The 22,461-nt window shown below is 41.3% G+C and overlaps 1 pseudogene; it reads left to right on the top strand.

Moving 5' to 3' along the window:
• Window positions 1-169: 169 nt before the first annotated feature.
• Window positions 170-22,461, top strand: part of LOC112071020 (dystrobrevin beta-like) — a 68,745-nt pseudogene continuing 46,453 nt past the window's right edge.

The raw sequence follows: 22,461 nt of genomic DNA, 5'->3' as shown, positions 1-22,461 counted from the left end.
CATTAACTAAATTCGCCCTAAACAGCGGCATTTTTAGAGACTTTGGCAAAGGGTAAAGTCTCCTACTGCCGGCCACCGGGCTTCCTCTCATCACCATATTTGGTAGTGAGTGGAAACGCCAACAGGATGCTTCACATTTATACATCCGGTGAAATATGTGTCTCATTGTTCTATCTGTGCCACCACCGTAATTCTGAGTCGTAGGCTATGAAACAGGAAACGCACTGGATATGGTACAGTTTATGTATAATATCAATCGTTTTGCATTGCTCGGACAGCAATAACGAACGAATGCGGACAGACAGGTGAGACTGAGTGCAGCGATGATTCACGAAGGAAATATCCTGACTACTTATATCCTCTTCATCTGATGTTGATGCTATAAACGTCACTTGCGTGATTTTCAAACTGGTAAGGCTAATTATATGTATAATTTTCATTTAAATAGCCTATAGAGTGGAGAAGGCACATCTAAATTAGGCTACTACACATTTATTAGGGTAGATATTTAGGGTACATTATCATATCGCATATTCCTTTAAGATGCATCACACGACACACTCATATTGCGGAAACAAGGTAAATAGGGAGTTAAAACAGCAGTATGGCCGCGTAGATCGTTCGGTTCCTTCCAGATCTGAGACGCATAAAGTATTGTAAAGCTAATGATTCGTCACCGAGAACGTGGATGATGTTTTCGCCTTTCGAGCCCTATAAACCCTAGTCCTCCGTATGTTGACTCACTTAAAATTATGTTATCATTAGCTAGGATACCTACTCGGCTAGGTGCGGTAGATATATCACTGCGTTATTCAAATGACACATTTATTATTTTAGTGTGTGCTGTGATGCTCCTATAGAGGCTGATGCGCTTGAGTTCATTCATTGCAAATGAAACCCGTGGAATGACGTAATGCTTGGCGATAGGCCTACTATCACCGATGTATTTGCATTTCGTTTAGGTTGACCTTATTATATTAAAAACGCTGATATGCCTAATAATGCAGATGATATAGCTCAGGCCGTTTGGCATTTGATGATGGGTGGTCATCTATGGAGCGCAGTTTGGGTATTTTTGTGTCAAAAAAGATACACCTCAAATAACACTAATTGACGTGTCAAATAAGCTTTTATTTTGAAGAGTCAAATAACAAAATTATATTTTAGACTGTCTTGTGCGCTGAATTTGCATGCGCAAGCCAAGCGCCAGCACTATGGTCTAAAGCACTGTCAAAGTGAAACAAAAAGTCTGCAAACAAGCACACACAGACCACGATGTGTTTACAGTACCGCGTTGGTAATAAACCATTATTTGTTCGATCGAATGGGAAAAAGTCTGTGTGAGCATTTGAAATAAAACCAGGATCTGAAATGTTAGCTAAGTAGTGCAACATTCTCCCCGACATGCAACCAGACACGGGGATAAAATATTGATCCTGCAGCTTCTGCCAGCCAGATCCCAAACAGTTGCACCTAATTCATCCTAGCTAGTCAAAATACAGAATAAATAAGGATTTTGTCAACATTGATGACCGTTTGGAAACTGGAGGTAGGCTGTTTCTCTGCTACGTTGACTTCGGTTTGCAGTATGACAAAGTCACTCACATATCATAACTTTTTGGGGGTACCTAGCTAACACTCAATGCAAACAGCCTGAAAACAATGTGCAGAAACTGCATTAATTGTCATTATTCTTAGCAATGGTATTACTACGGCAGCCACGTGTTGTTCTCCTATTAAAATCAAACTTCCATTCATGACAATAACTAGCTAGTTAGTAGGCCTTTTGCCCCGAGCCAGATACTTTTGAGGAGATAGGACACTCCGTTGGAATTGTATTAACGCCCATTGTGTACGTTGCCCAGACGTCGTCAATGGGCCGCGCGTTGCATTCTGGGACAAGGACTGTCCAAGGACTGAATGGGAGTCAATTGGGCGCTAGCTCAAAAACCCAACAAGAAGTATAACATTACAAATGTTTTCCGAGATTTGAGATAATTATCTTGTTCTTTGTAATATCGTATAGCTTTGGGATCCTGACATTACATACGTTCGAGGAAAATAGGCACATTTATCGACTCATACCCTGACTCTGAGTAGGGGGTTGAATGACGATGGCCTTAGCAACCGTGGTACCTGGCATGACAACGTGAACGCGATTGGTCGACAGTATGCTGAGTGGGGCGTTAAACGTTTCACATGTTCATTGGCCAATGGGATCTCCTTTCTCCAATATCTCTGCCCACGCTATCGTTATAAGCAGGGCTAGGGTGGCTTGATAGGGCCGGGTCCGCCCATAATCGATACGAAATTAAAACTCTTATAAATTAGGGGTATTTTAAACGATGATACCTAGCTACCTAACTGTTTATTTTTTATATGCGTTTTTTAGCTACCTAACTAGCTACAGAAACAGATGTCGCTTTGCTATGTTTTGAAGTAGAACATTGTTTGCACCAACATATTTTTCTGACCAAGCGCAGGTTTCCCAAAAACATATTAAGCCTGAATTTATCCTGTGTTTGACAGCAAAAGCAAGCTAGCAGGACGGTATCCGTTGCTATGTTGATTTCAGTAAACAAACAGTGCAAATCAACATCCGGTAGAAAACAAGCTACAGTTGAAATATTTAAACTCTGGCGGCATGGCCCGTCTACCTTGGCGGCTGATAACATTCACCGCCAGCCGTAAAGGTATTTACCGTGGTACTCTCATTGAAAAACATGACTTCCAGTTGCGTCTAACTCGAGCATGGATGTGTGTCTACCTCGTTCGGTAGCGCAGTTGCGCGTGACAACTTCCCAGCGTCGTAGCATAAGTTTTGGTGAATCGCTGTTACATGAAATACGAGTGATAGTGTAATCACCATCACTACGATCATTATCACAATAACCACTGCTTTACCTTTATGGTGGCTTAGTAGACCCGCCCATTCTTATTTACAGTAAGCATGTAATTTAATGATCAATGTAAAGCCAGTTTCAGGTTGGATATTCGACGGATATTTGCGCTTTCAAACCACTTGAGCCACAGACTCCAAATAAGTGTCATGATGTTGGAAAAATTGCGCACTTATTTTCACAATTTGGAAATTACTTCGCTTTGCAAAGCTAATAAACGTGTAAATGTGAGCAGCATTTTGTATTCCTAGTTGGATTAGTTAGTACAAACGTTTTTTTATTCTCAAATTTCAATAGCTCCTTGGTCGTGTGACCTACTGACTTCAAACAAGGTTCAGAATGTCCACTGACTACCCTTCTATATTGCACATTTTAATCTCACACGATTTTACATTAATTTGCCTGCTCTGCCCCCCTGAAGGACAGTTTCACTCGCACACCTTTTCACTTGGGCCTTCTCCTTGGGGCCTTCCTGACCTCCAGGCAGGCCCCCATTGACCTGGTGACCTCTGACTCCTGGCCTCTAGGCCTACACTCCCTGCCTGCCCTCTCCCTGGGCCTGAGAGTGTATAGTTTACTCCCTGGAACTACAGACCTCCAGGCCTCCACACCTACTCTCCCTACCCGGTCAACACCCCTCTCCCTTGGCCTTAGACTATAGCTTACTCCCTGGAATTACTAAATCGTCTATAGTCCTGCTGTCAGGAACCACGTGCACCTGGTAACCCGAAACAGGCTCTGGGGACCTGGTGACCTGCCCGCTTTTATCCCCTCAGAGACTAAGTCCCCAACCTCCACAGCCTGAGTGCTGCCCTAAGCCCCTGAGTCCGGGCGCCCCTGCTCGGACTCTGAGTACCCCTTGCCTTGGGGGAGGTCTCCTCGTCAACCTGGGGACCTTTTGACTTCCACAGCGAGTCCCAACCAGACTCACAGTCCCACCAGAGGACGGGCCCGGCAAAAGCTTGGATCAAGGCTGATTTTCAATAGATCGCAGCAAGTGAGCTGCTCTGCTACGTAYGAAACCCTAACCCAGAATCAGGTCGTCTACGAGTGATTTAGCACCAGGTTCCCCACAAACATGCGGTGTGCATCAGGAGAGGGGYGGCAACTCATCCTGCCACACCCCAACCCCGTCACGAACGGCTCTACTCACCTGCCAAAAGAGGCAGGCTATCCCGGCCCAACCGAAGATCCGTGGCGCTATGGTATCGTTATGTTTAGGGGGGATTCTGACTTAGAGGCGTTCAGTCATAATCCTACAGATGGAAGCTTCGCACCATTGGCTCCTCAGCCAATCAAATACACCAAATGTCTGAACCTGAGGGTCCTCTCGTACTGAGCAGGATTACTATTGCAACAACACATCATCAGTAGAGTAAAACTAACCTGTCTCACGACGGTCTAAACCCAGCTCATATTTCCTATTAGTGGGCGAACAATCCAACGCTTGGTGAATTCTGCTTCACAATGATAGGAAGAGCCGACATCGAAGGATCAAAAACAAACGTCACTATGAAAGCTTGGCAAACCACAAGCCAGTTATCCCTGTGGTAATTTTTCTGACTCCTGCTTAAAAGCCAAAAATTCAGAAGGATCTTGAGGCCCGCTTGTGTGTATTCATATTGAAAATCAAGATCAAGCGAGCTTTTGCCCTTTCTGTCCTCCCGAAGCTCGCCGTAGGACACCTGCATTACCGTTTGACAGGTGTACCGCCTCAGTCAAACTCCCCAACTGCCACTGACCCGCTCCGAGGTTGGGTGCCCTGCCCTTCACGAAGAAAAGAGAACCCTCCCCGGGGCTCCCGCCAGCTTCCCCCGGGATCGGTCACGTTACCGCACTGGATGCCTAGCAGCGCCCGTTTCCGCCAGTGCGTGGACATTCGGAAAGTAGTTTGAGGTCAGTAGGTCACATTACCAAGGASCTATTGAAATTATAAAGTTTGAAAAATGTATGTAAAATCGTGTGAGATGAAAAATAGACAAACCTAAAGGGTGTGCAATATACAAGGATAGTCAGTGGACATTCTGAACCTTGTTTGAGGTCAGTAGGTCACATGACCTATGAGCTATTGAAATTAGAAACATTGAAAATTCATGTACAATTGTGTGAGATGAAAATGGACAAATTTAAGGGTGTGCAATGTGTAGGCCCACTTTGTGTACATTCTGAACCTTGTTTGAGGTCAGTAGGTCACATGACCAAGGAGCTATTGAAATTCAAAAATGTAAATAAATAATTTTAAATAGTGAATCGACCAAAAAAAGTGCGTGCAATGTGTGTCTATGCCATCGGGTTAGCTAGAACCCGTTTTTAATGTTTCAGGCGTAATGGTTAAAGAGCTATTGAAATTTGAAAAAATTGGTTTGTCACTATGTTGACGGTCCCTAACTGCGGTTGGTGGACATAAGGAAAACTACAGTCGAATATCCAATCTGAATCTGTCTTTACCTCGGTAATTTAATGGTATTTGATGAATGTGCACCTGCAGGCCTGTCACCACTGTACTCAGAAGTGACTAATGATCCAACATATAGTATCTAAAGTTCATTAGGCTACTTGACTTTTAATGCCTACAGGTGCAATTTAAGAAGCCTTTCAATGATTTATCAAACTATATTGTCAGCCTCCCAGAACCAAATATTGTGTATTATGTTATGTCTGGTCTACCCACAAGAGTTCAGTCAKGGTCTGATATCCTATTAAGTTATATTACATTTCACAATGGCCAATCAAGGATTGACATTTTCCTCAATATCAACAGAAGTTATTTGTTTTGGTATCCACTTTCTCATTCAGAGTCTTAGTTGCCTACATATGACAAGCTCAGACAAGCTAAGTCTTCAGTAGGTCTACTGCGTATTTKAATATTACAGAGGGCCATTGTACAATCACTGCTGACTTGCTTCTGTTAGTTTCCCTCCTGAGCACAGCTGGTGTTTTCTTCCATTCTACATACTATCTACTACATGTCATAATCTATTATCTAACAACCTTTTATTGCACATTATATGGACAACAATTTATTATTTATTATTATGATGATTATTATTATTATATTTAATCTGTATATCAATAGCTTTATGGGACTGGAAACTAGGGCTGTCCAGCTACTTGAGTGAGACGGGAGGCATATAAAGGCCATGTCAACAGAGTTCCTGAGGGTTCAACCTTGGCTTGGCTTCACTGACTGTGCCCCAAGTGGCACGCTATCCCCATAGGGCTCTGGTCTAAAGTAGTGCACTATAAAGGGAATAGGGTGCCATTGGGTATGCAAGCACTGACTGCTCACGTTCAACGGTTCAGCTGACGAAGATCTCTGGCTCGTCTGATGGGATGTTGATACTGTACTATATTTGAATAGAGCCCTCTGCCAGCCAAGCAAACCTGGGTTCAAATACTATTTGAAATAATTTCCGATACTATCTGGGTTTCATTGAGCTCACCTTGTTGAATTGAACCAATAGAAAAGTTCCAACAGTGCAAGCCTCATCCACCTGTCACTCCAGGCAAGCTAGAGGAAACACTGCAAGTATTTGAACCCAGGTCTGGTACCATCCAAGCTTATCGTGTAATTTCCCGGGTTTCAGAACCAATCATTGAATAGTTGTAATGTGTTCTGTGTCTATCATCATTAAGTGTCTCCTCTGTCTGCACCCCTGGCTGCCTTTCGGGACCATTAATCCACAGGTCTTAGCTGAGGAGCGATGTCATGGAGAATTATCATTTGTAGGGTACAGACAGGACGTGTGTCCCCCAAATGGCACCCTATTCACTATAAAGTGCACTACTTTTGACCAGTGCCCTGTAGTGTACTATAAAGAGACAGAGCAGGAGAACTCAAGTGTGTTCCCCTTTGCGGGAAGAAACCCCCCCCCCAAAAAAACATGTTTGGTAGAGTTAATCAAGTCTTTGAAGGGAGGGTGTTAATGAGTCATTTAAAAGTCAAACCCATTTTGTCTGGAAGGACTGCTTATCCTACTACAGAGCACAACAGACACAGAATATTAAGGAAGCAACTAGCTAACTGTCTATGATTGTTCTTCTCTCCACAGGGGCAGCAGCAGTTAATGCTTCCCTTTGTTTAATATTCAGGCAGCGACAGGTAAATAAATACCTCTGGGATTTTTAGCTGACAAAATCATCAGTAGATTAAGTTAACTTTTTGTTAAAGGTGCAATATGTAGAAATCGCTGCATTTCCTGGTTACTAAATATCTTAAAAGTTTGCCTAATTTCACTTTGTGACAATGTATTCCCAATGTGTTGAGAATCATTSTACCATCTAAACTGCTGTGAAATATATTTTTCAACAACCCAAAATATTGTATATTCAGCTGTTTGTAGCTGGTGTACAAAACCGAAAGTATAGGATGCAAAAACAAAACTTAAGAACTGGAAACATCGAAATAGTGCACATAGAACAGCTCTACCGCTTCTTAGACTTGCTTTCAATGGAAAAATTACAGATCTATAACTTTTTTAAGGAAAACCCTTTGAATAACCCTTTTTGGGTCCAGGTAGAACCGTTTTGGGTCCAGGTAGAACCGTTTTGGTTCCAGGTAGAACCGTTTTGGTTCCAGGTAGAACCGTTTTGGGTTCAATGTAGGAACCTTTCCACCTACTGCTTTAACTTGAATGTACAAAGGCTATAATGGACCTTGATAATGTATACAATGGTTACAATGATGTATAGTCATTACAGGTATGTAATGAGTAGGTAATGCATGCTTGCTGGTTTATTTCCCAAAAAATTGGTAATATGTCTAATGTATACAATAATTATGCAATCACTTAGTGAGTAGGTAGTAATGCTTGCTGTATTCTTTCCCCAGAATGATAGAGGGCAGAGAAGACTGATAATGTATATTGTCTACAATGATGATGTAATTACGTAGTGAGAAGTTAATGTGTGCTTATTGCCTGTTGTGGTACCCCCTCCCCCCCCCCCCCCCCAGAATGATAGAAGAACGCAGTAAACGAGGCAAGGCCATGGTGGAGAGGAGACAACTCTTCATGGAGATGAGTGAGTAGACAGAGCTCCAGAGCCAAACTATTACTATTCATTTACACACTGTTATAATCTGCTGTGCACAGTAAAGCATTATACTGTACATTCCCCTCTACATCAGGGATTCTCAAAGTGGGTCTGCAGAGGTACTGCAGGGGGTCCGAGGCCAGATCTCCAAATACATATATTTACATTTTTSTTTTTACATTAGCAACAGCAGATTAAACAAATCTTGGCTAAGGGATCCGTGGAATAAGTTTAGAGGGTGTAATACAATACAAACAATACAATGTAATAATATTCATCTACAATGTATGTTCTTAACATGGGCCTGGGAGGCTCACAGGGATATTGGTATCCACAGTTACTCCACCAATTATACATTTTTCAACTCAATAGTTCTTGTATTCCCCCAAAATTATTTTATTTTCACATACAGTTCAAGTCGGAAGTTTACATACACTTAGTCATTAAAACTAGTTTTTCAACCACTCCACAAATTTCTTGTGAACAAACTATAGTTTTCGCAAGTCAGTTAGGACATCTACTTTGTGCATAACACAAGTCCTTTTTCCAACAATTGTTTACAGACAGATTATTTCACTTATAATTCACTGTATCACAATTCCAGTGTGTCAGAAGTTTACATACGCTAAGTTGACTGTGCCTTTAAACAGCGTGGAAAATTCCAGAAAATGATGTCATGGCTTTAGAAGCTTCTGATAGGCTAATTGACATCATTTGAGTCATTTGGAGGTGTACTTGTGGATGTATTTCAAGGCCTACCTTCAAACTCAGCGCCTCTTTGCTTGACATCATGGGAAAATCAAAAGAAATGTAGACCTCCACAAGTCTGGTTCATCCTTGGGAGCAATTTCCAAACCCCYGAAGGTACCATGTTCATCTGTACAAACAATAGTACGCAAGTATAAACACCATGGGACCACTCAGCCTTCATACCTCTCAGGAAGGAGACGCCTAGAGATTAACATACTTTGGTGCGAAAAGTGCAAATCAATCCCAGAACAACAGCAAAGGACCTTGTGAAGATGCTGGAGGAAACGGGTACAAAAGTATCTATATCCACAGTAATGAGTTCTATATCAACATAACCTGAAAATCTGCTCAGCAAGGAAGAAGCCAATGCTCCAAAACCGCCATAAAAAAGCCAGACTACGGTTTGCAACTGCAGACGGGGACAAAGATCGCGCTTTTTGGAGAAATGTCCTCTGGTCTGATGAAACAAAAATAGAACTGTTTGGCCATAATGACCATCGTTATGTTTAGAGGAGAAAGGGGGAGGCTTGCAAGCCGAAGAACACCATCCCAACCGGGAAGCATGGGGGTGGCAGCATCATGTTGTGGGGGTGCTTTGCCACAGGAGGGACTGGTGCATATATTGAAGCAACATCTCAAGACATCAGTCAGGGAGTTAAAGCTTGGTCGCAAATGGGGCTTCCAAATTGACAATGATCCCAAGCATACTTCCAWAGTTGTKGCAAAATGGCTTAAGGACAACAAAGTTGAGGTATTGGAGTGGCCATCACAAAGCCCTGACCTCAATCCTATAGAAAATGTGTGGGCAGAACTGAAAAAGCGTGTGCGATCAAGGATCCTACAAACCTGACTCAGWTACACCAGCTCTGTCAGGAGGAATGGGCCAAAATTCACCCAACTTATTGTGGGAAGCTTGTGGAAGGCTACCCAAAACATTTGACCCAAGTTAAACAATTTAAAGGCAATGCTACCAAATACTAAATGAGTGTATGTACACTTCTGACCCACTGGGAATGTGATGAAAGAAATAAAAGCTGAAATAAATCCTTCTCTCTACTATTATTCTGACATTTCACATTCTTAAAATAAAGTGGTGATCCTAACTGACCTAAGACAGGCAATTTTTACTAGGATTAAATSTCAGGAATTGTGAAAAACTGAGTTTAAATGTATTTGGCTAAGGTGTATGTAAACTTCCGACTTGCACTGTAATTTAAGCTTTAAAACGGCAAAGTTTTCTTTCTGCCTCATGGCAAAATGTGTAAAATTGCAGGTTATTAGCTTTAAAGCTGAAACATTGGATTTTTGTTCCCCTTGACAAAATGTGTATTAAATTTGCTTGAAAACTGCAAAAATGTATCGCCRATGCCAAGAGAGAGCCTTTAAAATTGTCTTTCCCAGGGCCCTAGACTTGGTTCATCCGGCCATGCACTGCCAAAGTCATAGTACAACTCCTTGTATGCTATTGTCTTTTTACTTGAGTTGTGTTCTGATTATAAAGGGGTCCCCGGCCCCAAAAAGTTTGAGAACCCCTTCACTACATGCACTGTCTGAGAGTGAAATCTCCAGAGGAAAACCAGTACTAATCATTCACACTGCTGTGTCTTAGCCAAGCCATTCACATCCATGCATGTTACACTGTACAGTACATTCCACTTCCCCATACAGTGGGTTTTGTGTGTGTGGTTGTGTTAGTTTGTTGATTCATCTTTTAATTTTTATCAGGGGGACAAAACTTTGACGTCATCAGACTGTCAACCTATAGGACGGCCTGCAAGCTAAGATTCGTGCAGAAAAGATGCAACCGTAAGTTCTCGCTGCCGGGCTCTTTTAGTTTCCTTTACTGAAGATCTTACTCTCCTAACTTATTAAACTGTACACACAACAATGTCACATATGTTTGTTTCAAATACGGTACACTTGAACGTAATTAGTTCATTTAGAAGAAATCTATTATTTTGTCAATCTTTCCCATCCTTCTCCTATCCCAGTGCACCTGGTGGATGTGTGGAACATGATCGAGGCGTTCCGTGACAGCGGTTTGAACACACTGGACCACAACGCAGAGATTAACGTGTCTAGACTGGAGACCATCTTGTCCTCCATCTACTACCAGCTCAACAAGCGTCTTCCCACCATGCACCAGATCAACGTAGAGCAGTCCATCAGTCTGCTCCTCAACTTCATGGTGGCTACATACGACAGGTGCACTACATTAGACACAGGATATACATTAGATATAGAATATTACATACAGTATACACTGAGTGGACAAAAMATTAGGAACACCTGCTCTATCCATGACATAGACTGACCAGGTGAATCCAGGTGAAAGCTATGATCCCTTATTGATGTCACCTGTTAAATCCACTTCTATCAGTGTAGATGAAGTGGAGGAGACAGGTTAAAGAAKGATATTTAATCCTTGAGACAATTGAGACATGGATTGTGTATGTGTGCCATTCAGAGGGTGAATGGGAAGACACAATATTTAAGTGCCTTTGAACRGGGTATGGTAGTAAGTGCCAGGCGCACCGGTTTGTGTCAAGAACTGCAACGCTGCTGAGTTTTTCACACTCAACGGTTTCCCGTGTGTATCAAGAATGGTCCACCACCCAAAGGACATCCAGCCAACTTGACACAACTGTGGGAAGCATTGAAGTCAACATGGGACGCTTTTGACACTTTGTAGAGTCCATGCCCTGACAAATTTAGGCTGTTCTGAGGGCAAAAGGGGTGCAACTCAATATTAGGAAGGTGTTCTTAATGTTTTGTACATTGTGTTGTAACGACGACGCAGGGAGTCAGGAAGCAGGTGCAGATGGTGAGTTTTTAATAATAACGAACATGGAGAGTTACCAAACAAGAGAAGTGTCTGGACATGAAAACAGAACCAATACTGCCTGATGACTGAGGTTGGTGAGGGCTGTATGAAGGGAGAGTAATCAGGGTCATGATGAAGTCCAGGTGTGCCGTAACCATAGGGAGCAGGTTCTGTGCAATGATGGTTGCCAGGTGTGCGCAATGTGGGTTGCCAGGACTGGTGGTTTGTAGACCGGCGACGTCGAGCGCCAGAGGGAGCAGGAGTGACGTGTATACATTTGCTTTGAACTGCTATATGAAAAGTGCATGTACATGTCTATAGATTTAAGTATGGTGCAACACCTTATTTTCAGAACCAGAGATTTTWATTTTTTTAATTTTTTTACCCCTTTTTTATATCCAATTGGTAGGTCTTGTCCCATCTCTGCAACTCCCCTACGGACTTGGGAGAGGCAAAGGTCGAGAGTCATGTGTCCTCCGAAACACGACCTTGCCAAGCCACATTGCTCGCTTAACCCGGAAGCCAGCCGCACCAATGTGTCGGAGGAAACACCGTCCAGTGAGTGACCAAAGTCAGCTTGCAGGCGCCTGGCCCGCCACAAGGAGTCGCTAGAGTGTGATGGGACAAGGAAATCGCAGCCTGCCATAACCTCCCCTAACCCGGACGACCCTGGGCCAATTGTCTGCCGCCTCATGGGTCTCCGAGTCACGGCCGGCTGTGACACAGCCTGGGATCAAACCCGGGTCTATAGTGACGCATCAAGCACTTAGATTCTGCACCACTCGGGAGGCCCACAAGATATAATTTCTTACTATGGAATACATATATTTAGCAGATGTTATTGCGGGTGTAGCGAAGTGCTTGTGTTCCTAGCTCCAACAGTGCAGTAGTATCTAACAATACACACATCTGAAAATAATGGAGTTAATTAAGAAATATAGAAATATTAGGACGAGCAATGTTGGAGTCCAGACTGTAAATATATCAGATTAATGTGTCTGTGTCTACCTGGACTRAAGTAATCAGTAATGCTGGACTGAACTGTGAGCTCTCCCCTTCAAATAATTTTGGGCCTTCAGACAACATGGTCACGATGGATTCAGAAGTGATAATTATTTGTTCTATATTGTGGTCAACAAGCTAAAGCTAGCAAATCATGGGAAAAGGGTATTTGCTTTATTGAACAGGGAAGATTCTTCTCCTTTGTCAGTATGATGAGTGTGTGTGTTTCAGTTGTGAATAGATACATTTTCCAAAATGTTTGTTTGTGTGTTTAGTGAAGGCCACGGGAAACTGAGCATTTTCTCGATGAAGTCAATGTTGGCGACTATGTGTGGAGGGAAAATAGTGGACAAACTCCGTTGTAAGTATATCTTCATGAACTTAGCCCAGGGTAGAGGTAACAGTTAAAGCTGCGTCCCAGATCTCAAAATTATATGTATAAAAACAAAGGTTTTCTCATTTTATTTGAATGAATATTACTAACAACATATTAGACATGTTGGTCACATGGAATAAATTTAGACGGTGTAATGCAATACAATGTCATATTATTCATCTACAATGTATGTTCTTAACCCTGGGCAACATGGGCCTGGGAGGCTCACACGGATATTATCATTGATTACATTTAGATATTTTTGTTACTGGCCAACACGCAATACCCCATAATGTCAAAGTGGAATTATGTTTTTTGCAATGTTTACTAATTAATAAACATTTTAAAAGCTGAACAAGTCACATAAGTTGCATGGACTCTGTGTGCAATAATAGTTTAATGACAGGCAGAATCCTAGAGGAAAACCTGGTTCAGTCTGCTTTCCACCAGACACTGGGAGATTAATTCATCTTTCAACAAGACGAGAACATAAAACACAAGGCCAAATGTACGCTAGAGTTGCTTACCGAGAAGACAGTGAATGTTCCTGAGTGGCTGAGTTACAGTTTTGACTTAAATCGTCTTGAAAATCTAGGGCAAGACCTGAAAATGGTTGTCAAGCAATGGTCAATAACCAATTTGACAGAGCTTGAAGAATTTTGAAAAGAATAATGGGCAAATGTTACACAATCCAGGTGTGGAAAGCTCTTAGACTACCCCAACAATTCACAGCTGTAATCGTTGCCAAAAGTGATTCTAAAATTGATTGACTCGGGTTGAATACTTAACTAATCAAGATATATTAGTGTTTTATTTTTCATAAGTCTTTTACAAATGTTAGTTTTGCTTCCACTTTGACATTACAGAGTATTTTGTGTAGACAGTTGGCAATTTTTTTTATAAATCAATTTTAATCCCACTTTGTGACACAACAACATGTGGAAAAAGTCAAGGGGTGTGAATACTTTCTGAAAGCACTGTAATGTAAGCTTAAAAACTGAAAGGTTTTCACTGCCTCGTGGTTATTTTTTATTTAATTGTAAGATATTAGCTTGAAAAATTTGCTTAAACTGAAAGATGTTCTCTCCAATGCCAAGAGGAAGGCCTTTAAAATGTTCCTTTCCAGGGCCCGAGACTTAAGCAAAATTCCTTATATCCTTATATATTTTTTTATCTCACTTGATTTGTGTTCTGATTTTTAAACGGGGTTCCTGTTGAATTTGCTTTAACAAAAGGGGTACGTGGCCCCAATAGTTTGAGAACCCCTGGGCTACAGTGTCCGCAGTTGCATAAATTATACACAAAGGGACGCTGTTGAGTCACATTTCCAGCACTAACGTAGTTGTAGTTTCAGATGGAAGTGTAAAGAAGGATCATCCATAGCTCATATTCAATAGATTGTAGAAATGGCGTAGATGTATGTAAACTGATGTACTGTACATCAATCTGGTGTACTCACCACCTTTCTCTCTCCATCTCTACTTCTCTCCCTCTCTACTTCTCTCCCTCTCTACTTCTCTCCCTCTCTACTTCTCTCTCTCTCTACTTCTCTCTCTCTCTCTCAGGTATCTTCTCACAGATCTCTGACTCTAATGGTGTGATGGCCTTTGCTAAGTTTGACCAGTTTCTTCGTGAAGTTCTGAAGCTGCCCACAGCTGTGTTCGAGGGCCCGTCGTTTGGTTACACAGAACACTCCGTACGGACATGCTTCCCTCAGCAGGTAGGTTGGACATACCAAGAGGGTTTCTCTCACTGAAATAATATACAACATGTATAATATACTTAGAGAGAGAGAGAGATATGAACATAGGATGAGGGAGGAACCTTGTAAATATAGTCCACAGACCATAAAAAATCACTTCAAAAGGTCGTCTTCAATAAGCAGGGCACATTCATCTATTATTGAAGATGACCTTTTGCAGTGGTGTCCATTTCATTCACTATGGGTTACGTCCCAAATGGCGCCCTATTCCCTATATACTGCATTACTTTTGACCAGGGCCCAATGGTGTGTTTGTATTTAGAAGTTATTCTCTGTCTAACTGAATATAGAAGAAGATCTTGCTGAACACGTTTTTGGACATTTTGATGGCAGATCCTCCCCCCCAGTGTCTCGTGTGGCTACCTCTCATGCACCGACTTGCTAATGTTGAAAATGGTAACGTTTCCCCTGTTATTAGTTCCCTTGACTTTATTTTCACAGTGAATTTGCCGAACACCAATAATAGTCATTCTAATCTAAGCATTTGTATCGAGAAATGGGGTAAGACTTGACTTAAAACCTGTAGGTATAATGCTTTATAACTTATTTTTAAGCATATATGTGCTATTAAAATGTCTTATAATAAATCTTATATGTTATGTCTCACTGTATCAACATTTCCTCAGTGACTTACTAACCATTTCTCTGTGGTTTCCTCTAGCCTTCCATCCCGTGGAATGTTCTTATTGCCGGAGTGAAAGTATGATGGGGTTCCGTTACCGGTGCCAACAGTGCCATGGCTACCAACTCTGTCAGAGCTGCTTTTGGCGTGGCCATGCCAATGGTCCCCATAGCAACCAGCATCAGATGAAGGAGCACTCCTCTTGGGTAGGCACGGCAACCACAAAGTCTCTATCTCAATTGGTTATTAAAATCCCTCCTGTCCTTTTCTCCTCCCCTTCATCTGAACTGGTTGGAAAAAGAATGGACAGGTGAAAACAATATGGTGGAAGCTCATTATTAGACTGGCTTTCAGCTGCTCAGTTCTTTCAGGTCAGTACGATGAAGGAGAGGAGGTGAAGAGGAGACAGACCTTTGAGAAAGAGACCACGTCCCACAATCACACTTATACACACCAAAGATAAGTTATGATAGTTTCATCGAATACCAAGATTCAGCCTTCCTTTGCGCTCGGACAATCCAATAGCCGCCTGCATGCATAAGCAGAGCATTGGGCTTGTTTCTACATGAACTAACCTTTTTAAATATTCTGATTTATGGGTTTTTACTAATTTCAGCTAATTAAATTGAAAGTTATGCCAATGCCAGCATTCTCCCAATTTGTCAATCAGTGTGATGTAAATTGAAGCTGGGAAAATGATTTACACTGGTTCCAAATCCAATCCTGAACTCTGTGTGCCTGTGATCAGGATGGTAATGGCCATTTTATTCTGAGGGCTTCATGCCCAGAATGAAATGGCTGAGCATATTTGGAAGTAGAAAAAGGTTCTTTCAATTGTCAGAGAAAACATCTCGGACAAAGCAGAGAAAACAATGAATTTGGTCCCATTCTGCATGAACAAACCTTGTAATTCTCGGTACACTATGCATTGCATAATGTAACTGGGTATTTTAGAAATAGTTAAGGTCAATTACTATACATCTCTTTACGCTACTTCTATAAGCAGTTCCCACATTATAACAGACAGGGTTGGGGTCAATTCCATTTCACTTCAATCAATTCAGGAAGTAAACTGGAATTTGCATTTACTTCCTGAATTGACTGAATGTCCTGAATTGAATGAATTCAATTCTAATTAACCCCTAACCCTGATAATAAAAACAGTGAATATGATGTCCACCGTCTTGTTTCTGCCTCTCACAGAAGTCTCCAGCTAAAAAGCTAAGTCACGCCATCAGTAAGTCTCTGGGCTGTGTCCCTATTGGAGAGCTACCTCACCCAGTGTTCCCTGAGCAGTTAGAGAAACCCCAGGACAGCGTGCCACACACTGTGTAAGTACACTGGACTCTTCTGCCACCACTGGACACAGATTAAGCCTAGTACTAGACATACATTTACATTAGTCATATAGTAGACTCTCTTATCCAGAGTGACTTACACTAGTGCATTCATCTTAAGATAGCTAGGTCATAAAACAACATACCACGGTCGTAGTAAGTTCATTTTCCCTCAACAAAGTAGTTGCTAGTAGGAAAAGACAAGTGCTTATCATTTTTAGTTTTGTTTTGGGTGGGGGGGTAATTTAAGATACTTTTTAAAGAGGTAGGATTTCAGATGTTTTGGGAAGATGGGCAGGGACTCTGTCCTGACATTAGGGGGAGACTGGTTCCACCATTGGGGTGCCAGGACAGAGAAGAGCTTGGACTAGACTAAAGAACATGTTCAAAGGAGATTCCTCATGGAACGTCTAGGCCTAATCTGTGTCCATGAAACGGTCCTCTTATGTCTACTTCACCAAGAGAGTCCATCTGTCTCTGATGTCATCAAGTGCTGCACTGTAAGTTGTCCAAACTCCATAGGATAAAATCATTGGCTTTCAAGCTCGCTGCCAATTGATGGTGCATTGTCAATAGTTTCTCACTAAGATTGGAGGGCCATGATTATTTAGTTAAATGTGAGAAAGCTGATGTGTTAGGTTGGTTTATTGTGAGATGGGTGCTTGCATAGAAATATAATGATATATTATATTCTAAGTAATTCTATTATATACAGTGCCTTCAGAAAGTATTCACACTCTTTGACTTTTTCCACATTGTGGGGTGTTACAGACAGAATTTAAAATTGATTAAATGTAGATTTGCTTGTCACTGGTCTACACACGATTCCCCATAATGTCAAAGTGGAATTGTGTTTTTCGAAATGTTTACAATTTATTTAAAAATGAAAAGCTGAAATGTCTTGAGTCAATAACTATTCAACCCCTTTTTTATGGCAAGCCTAAATAAGTTCAGGAGTAAACATGTGCTTAACAATCACATAAGTTGCATGGACTCACTCTATGTGCAATAAACGTGTTAAATGTGATTTTTGAATGACTACCTCATCTCTGTACCCCACACATACAATTATCTATAAGGTCCCTTAGTCGAGCAGTGCATTTCAAACACAGATTCAACCACAAAGACCAGGGAGGTTTTCCAATGCCTCGCAAAGAAGGGCACCTATTGGTAGATGGGTAAAAATGACAAAAGCAGACATTGAATATCCCTTTGAGCATGGTGAAGTTATTAATTACACACATTAATTAATTATTAATTGGATGGTGTATCAATACACCCAGTTACTACAAAGAAACAGGCGTCCTTCCTAACTCAGTTGACGGAGAGGATGGAAACCGCTCAGGGATTTCACCATGAGGTCAATGCTGACTTTAAAACAGTTCGCTAAATGGCTGTGGTAGGAGAACTGACCTAATGGACAGAGAAGAAGAATGCCTGTACAGAATAAAAATATTACAAAACATGGATCCTGTTTGCTACAAGGCATTAAAGTAATACTGTAAGAAATGTTTCAAAGCAATTGACTTTTTGTCCTGAATACAAAGTGTTATGTTTGGGGCAAATCCAATACAACACAATACTGAGTACCACTCTCCATATTTTCAAGTATAGTGGTGGCTGCATCATGTTATGGGTATGCTTGTAATCGTTAAGGACTGGGGAGTTTTTCCAGGATAAAAAAATAATAAATGGAATGGAGCTAAGCACAGGCAGAATCCTAGAGGAAAACCTGGTTCAGTCTGCTTTCCCCCAGACACTGGGAGATGAATTCATCTTTTAACAGGACGAGAACATAAAACACAAGGCCAAATCTACACTGGARTTGCTTACCAAGAAGACAGTGAATGTTCCTGAGTGGCCGAGTTACAGTTTTGACTTAAATCGTCTTGAAAATCTATGGCAAGACCTGAAAATGTTTGTCTAGCAATGATGAACAAACAATTTGACAGAGCTTGAAGAATATAAATAAGTAATGATGGGCAAATGTTGCACAATTCAGGTGTGGGACGTTCTTAGGCTTACCCAGAAAGACTCGCCGCCAAGGTGTTTCTGCAAAGTATTGACCTAGGGGTGTGAGTACTTATGTAATGAGATATTTCTGTATTTCATTCTCAATAAATTTGCAAACATTTCTAAAAACATGTTTTCACTTTGTCATGGGGTATTGTGTGTAGATTGGTGAGAGAAAAATATATATATATTTGATCAATTCAGAATTCAGGCTGAAATCCAATAAAATGTGGAATAAGTCAAGGGGTATGAATACTTTCTGAAGGCACTGAATACTTTCTGAAGGCACTGTATGGATCCTGCCAATTGGGTTTTTTGAAAAGCGGTTCTAAGTGATTATATTTCTGTAGGTGCTTTGAACAACATTTTGGTCCTCATCAACCCGTTGTTTGTTATGTAATGAAGCTGGAGCTTTGCTATAAATCTAAGGCTTTGGCTGGAAGCCTTTCTTGAAAACATTATAGAAACTGTTTTATATCCTGCTGGCTGTCACATAACTGGACGTACATTTCGTGTTATTTCAGAATAATATCTATTGTGTTCCATATCGAACAATCGAACAGTAACTGAATGCCTCGATGCCTGTCTGCCTGCTTTTATATAGCAAGTCACAGCTACTTGACTCACTGTCTGTAGGAGCAATCCATTTTCATGAATGGGGTGGTGTACCTAATAAACTGACCGGTGAGTGTATATTGCCTTACATGTGTAGATTGTAGCTAAAATTGGCCTCAAGTTGACTATGCCTCACTAGTAACCAGATTTGCTATAGCCTATAGCTAGTTTATGTAGCCTGGGTGCCAGTCTGTTACTGGCCTCTTGCCAACTCATTATGGAATTGTCATGGAAAACATAAAGTCAGACTTGACAATTACATTGGAGTAGGCAAAATATCTATTGGTGCTTTCTTGCTTACTCCTACCGTATGATTGTTGTTTGGCATGACAGCACAAACAGATCTGGGACCAGGCTATTGTTAGTGTGCTGCTTTGTTGCTATTTTGGAGTCCCAGTAAAAGTTGATGCAGGATGAGGGTTATTCAGAGTTCCTCCCTCTCCTGGCTGTCATCTCCCTCCATCCCTCTCTTCTCCACCCTTCTTTCCTCTCTCCCTCTATTCATCCCTTTCTCTCCCTTCCCTCCCTCTATCCCTCCCTTCCCTTGAAAATAGGAATGATGTTGAAAACTAGTTTCTGGGTTCTACCAAATCAAACACACCATTTTTTATCAGAATGTGGTGACAGCAGGGAATGAGTCTGAGTAGTGCAGTATCATGGACCATAATGAAGTTAGATGGGGCTGAAAAGTAATATTCAGACTGTTAAACCTCAGCATTAGAAGTCAGTCTCATAAAACCAGACTCTCTCATCACCATATCGGCTCTGACCAGATGGCACAATGTTCCGTTTCTTTTGCACATGGATTCTACTTCATCATTTTTATATTTCAATTTAAAATCTGAGGCAATTACACTGCTTTTCCTTCCAGCAATATTCCCTGGAACCCTTTTTGGAATACATTTTTTTTGGGGGGGGAACATCCACTTTCTCAAATTATCTTTAGCAAAGCCCTAAAGGGGTTCCAAATGGCACTCTATTCCCTATAGTGAATTACTTTTGACTAGAGCCCTATTGGCCCTGGTCAAAAGTAGTGCACTATTAAGGGAATGAATGAAACAGTGCAATTAGGATGATGGTGTTTAAATGGAACTGGCTGCGGTGTTAAGACATGGCCAGATGTAATGACTGCCGTTTAGGATGTTGATCTAGTCTTCTGTTTTCTAATAAGGACACATTTATTCTGAGAGAGGATGAAGGGTTTGAAATGTCCTGAATTTGTGTTAGTAGGCCTGAACCAAAAGGAAACAGTGCAATCAGGATGACGGTGTTTAAATGACCTAGATAGTTTTTGTGTATGCATTGTAGGCTACGTATGCCTTTAAAAAAAATGTAAACCACCATTCAAAAGTTTGGGGTCACTTAGAAATGTCTTTGTTTTTGAAAGAAAAGCAATTTGTTTTTTTTGTCCATTTAAAATAACATCAAATTGATCAGAAATATAGCGTAGACATTGTTAATGTTGTAAATGACTATTGTAGCTGGAAACGGCAGATGTTTTATGGAATATCGACATAGGCGTACAGAGGTCCATTATCAGCAACCATCACTCCTGTGTTCCAATGGCACGTTGTGTTAGCTAATCCAAGTTTTTATAATTTTAAAAGGATAATTAATCATTAGAAAACCAGCACAGCTGAAAACTGTTGTGCTGATTAAAGAAGCAATACACCTGGCCTTTTTTCGTTGAGTATCTGGAGCATCAGCATTTGTGGGTTCGATTACAGGCTGAAAATGGCCAGAAATTCTTCTTTCTTCTGAAACTCGTCGGTCTATTCTTGTTCTGAGAAATGGCTTTTCCATAAGTTCTCAACTGGCAGCTTCATTAAATAGTACCCGCAAAATACCAGTCTCAACATCAACAGTGAARAGGCGACTCTGGGATGCTGGCCTTCTTGGCAGAGTTGCAAAGAAAAATCCATATGTCAGACTGGCCAATAAAAATAAAAGATTAAGTTGGGCAAAAGAACACAGACACTGGACAGAGGAACTCTGCCTAGAAGGCCCGCATCCCAGAGTTGCCTCTTCACTGTTGACGTTGAGACTGGTTTTTTGCGGGTACTATTTAATGAAGCTGCCGGTTGAGGACTTGTGAGGTGTCTGTTTCTCAAACTAGAGACACTAATGTACTTGTCCTCTTGCTCAGTTGTGCACCGGGGCCTCCCACCCCTCTCTCTATTCTGGTTAGAGCCAGTTTGCACTGTTCTGTGGAGGGGGTAGTACACAGCGTTGTACAACATCTTCAGTTTCTTGGCAATTTCTCGCATGGAATAGCCTTCATTTCTCAGAACAAGAATAGACTGACAAGTTTCAGAAGAAAGTTATTTGTTTCTGTCCATTTTGAGCCTGTAATCGAACCCACAAATGCTGATGCTCCAGACACCCTACTAGTCTAAAGAAGGCCAGTTGTATTGCTTATTTAATCAGCACAACAGTTAAGCTGTGCTAACATAATTGCAAGAGGGTTTTCTAATGATCAATTAGCCTTTTAAAATGATAAACTTGGATTAGCAAACACAACGTGCCATTGGAACACAGGAGTGATGGTTGCTGATAATGGGCCTCTTTACGCCTATGTAGATATTACATTAAAAATCAGCCGTTTCCAGCTACAATAGTCATTTACAACATTATTAACAATATCTATACTGTATTTCTGATCAATTTGATGTTATTTTTTGCTTTTCTTTCAAAAACAAGGACATTTCTAAGTGACCCCACATTTTTGAACGGTTATGTATGTAGTTCTGTCCTTGAGCTGTTCTTGTCTATTAATGTTCCGTATTATGTCATGTTTCATGTTTTGTGTAGACCCCAGGAAGAGTAGCTGCTCCTTTTGCAACAGCTAGTGGGGATCCTAATAATAAAATACCAGAAAAAGGAACTCTGGCTGCAGTGTTAAACATGGCCAGACATGGCTGGGTTTGAAGCATGAAAGGATTAATAGTATAGGCTATTACCAATGGTCAAGATTTAAACCCATTGAGGCAATGAGACCCTTGTGACAGTGGGTAGGAGATACTTGGTATTAGGGCTGGGCGGTATACCGTATTTTACAATATACCGGTATTGATGCACGGACCGGTTTGGGTATTTACTTTACCTTCTATAACGGTATTTGAATGTTTGGTTTGTTAAATGTGATATGCCACTACTTGAGTCATCCCTCTCCGCTCTCTCTCTGTCTCTCTCTCTCCATGATGTTTTCCACACAGACCTAGTCCCA

This window comes from Salvelinus sp. IW2-2015, unplaced genomic scaffold (genome assembly GCF_002910315.2).
Source record: "Salvelinus sp. IW2-2015 unplaced genomic scaffold, ASM291031v2 Un_scaffold1493, whole genome shotgun sequence".
Classification (NCBI taxonomy): Eukaryota; Metazoa; Chordata; class Actinopteri; order Salmoniformes; family Salmonidae; genus Salvelinus; species Salvelinus sp. IW2-2015.
The sequence above is the reverse complement of the archived record's forward strand: the minus strand, read 5'-3'. Positions and strand labels throughout refer to the sequence as shown.